Source organism: Octodon degus, unplaced genomic scaffold, assembly GCF_000260255.1.
Source record: "Octodon degus isolate 3935 unplaced genomic scaffold, OctDeg1.0 scaffold00138, whole genome shotgun sequence".
NCBI classification, from domain to species: domain Eukaryota; kingdom Metazoa; phylum Chordata; class Mammalia; order Rodentia; family Octodontidae; genus Octodon; species Octodon degus.
Window position 1 is genome coordinate 4,786,250 of NW_004524714.1, and position 2,229 is coordinate 4,788,478.

Here is a 2,229-nt window from a genome sequence, read left to right on the forward strand (position 1 = left end):
AAAAAAAAAGACTTCAGCACTGCAACAGTTTCTTATACATTTACATGTATGAATACATATATGAGTTTATCTTTTTAACCCTCATTAACACACTTCTTTCATGCATCATTTAACAATGGTTCATTATAAAGTATCTACTACTTTAAAATCGGCCTCTCTACCGATTTGATTTGAAACTGTCTATTCCTATCTGTTTATCAATAAAATTATGAAAAAAAGATCAAAACAGCTGCAAATAAAGGAAATACAACTCGAATGACTTGAAATAAAAAAAATAATAATAATAAAAATAAAAAGAATGGGCCTCAAAAAAAATAAATAAAAATAAAATTAATGGGCCTCAAACTCAGCACCTCCGCAAGTGGTCACGAGGCATTATGAACAAAGCAAGGTCTGCTCTTGAAAGTCACCATTCAGTTAGGAATACACGGCATTCCAACAACCTAAGATTCTCACAGAGCAGACTTCCGTGTAGTCCTTCAGACCACCCATTTCACTGGTCAGCCAAATCCACTGAGGCAGCAAGCCTGGCCCAAAACCTAAGCCACCATTTCCTTGACCCTGATACTTCCTCACTTGACCTCATCTCTCTCAGAGCATTTCGTACTGCTTGCAACAAAATGCTATTTGTAATACAACTCCAAGTTTCCCAAAGTAAGGACGTACTCATCTTACTTAGCATAGCAACTAAGCTTAACATACCCCCATTACTTAGCATAGTGACTAGCATTTAGTAGAATTAATACTTGATTTATAAATATAAAAAATTACTAAATGCTAAAGAGCAATGCCTAAAGTTAGGAAACCAGCCATACCTTTATTTTTAAGTTCCTACATGATTAAAAAACACTAAATGTAGGGGCTGGTGAGATGGCTCAGTGGTCTAAAGCACCTACTTAGAACAAGCTTAGCAAAGCATAGGGACCGCGGTTCAATCCCCTAGCACCACATGCCAGCCAGCCCCGCCCCCTGGTGGGCTGAGCTGGCCACACACACACACACACATAAATAAATAAAATTTTTTAAAAAACACTAAATGTAAATTGAAAATATATTCTAACTTTACAATGAGCATATGTGATGTAATTATTAAAATATCAAAAGATAATTCATCACAACTTGAGATATGAGTATCACTGAAAATTTTTGAGAAAAATAATACTTTAATATCTTCAGTTGGCACACTTGAAATAAGAATAAAATACGGTAGAAAAAATAATAATAAATTATTTAATAAGGGCTGGGGAGATAGCTCAGTGGCATAGGCACCTGCTTGGCAAGCACATTGTCCTTAGTTCAATCTCCAGTACCAGAAAAAGAAAGACAGACAGACAGACAGACAGACAGACAGACAGACAGGACAGGACAGGACAGACAGATGTTTTGGCCGTGGGATACAGCTCAGTGGCAGCGTTTGATACACCAACACTGAAAATACAAAATGTGCTTAAAGTTGGGGAGATAGATCAGCAGCATAAGCACCTGCCTGATAAATGCAAGGTCCTGAGTTCAATCCCTGGTATAAAACGAAAAAAAGTGCTTAAAACCCAATTATTCCTTCCTGGAATAAATACAAAGAATTGCCAGGCATCTTACTTACATTTATCCATTCATTCATTTGTTCATTTTCAGAGACAGGATCTCATTGTGTAGTTCAGGGGGCCCTGGATTCGGTATGCAGCCCAGCCATCCTTCCCCCTCATCATCCCAAGTGCTGGCAACTTAGGCGTGTGCCGCCAGGCCCAGCCCTATCTACATATTTATGGTGGTGTTGTCCCTCAGGTCTCCATGTGAGAACTTTTGTTAAATCCACTGGCACCCAAACCAGGGCAATTCTGCCCTCCCTGATGACTCAATACAGTATTAGCATGGCAACTCATCATCGGGAATATTACCTTACAGACACTACCAATAAGTTGGACCTGTAACCCCAGCACTAGGGAGGCTGAGGCACGAGGATCTCTGTGAGTTCAAGCCCAGCCTAAAATACACAAGGAGACATTAAAAAAAAAAAAAAAAAAAAGAGATAGGTACATTTAGCAATGTAAAGCCAGTTAGTATTTAGAATTCAAAGTAATATTATGATCACTTATTATGATATCAGAATCCCAGGTCAGGGGCTGGTGAGAAGGCTCAGTGGTCTAAAGCACCTACTTAGAACAAGCTTAGCAAAGCACAGGGACCGCGGTTCAATCCCCCAGCACCACATGCCAGCCAGCCCCGCCCCCC

At 39.5% G+C, this 2,229-nt stretch overlaps 1 protein-coding gene and 1 non-coding gene across 6 annotated transcripts in view; both read right to left on the reverse strand.

The window, feature by feature from the left end:
• Positions 1-2,229, reverse strand: part of Gapvd1 (GTPase activating protein and VPS9 domains 1) — a 126,162-nt gene that overhangs the window by 110,295 nt on the left and 13,638 nt on the right. The window lies entirely within an intron of this gene.
• LOC111812718 lies at positions 1,774-1,888 on the reverse strand. Its single transcript, XR_002818140.1, has one exon. It is a non-coding gene; the product is annotated as a small nucleolar RNA U6-53/MBII-28 (small nucleolar RNA).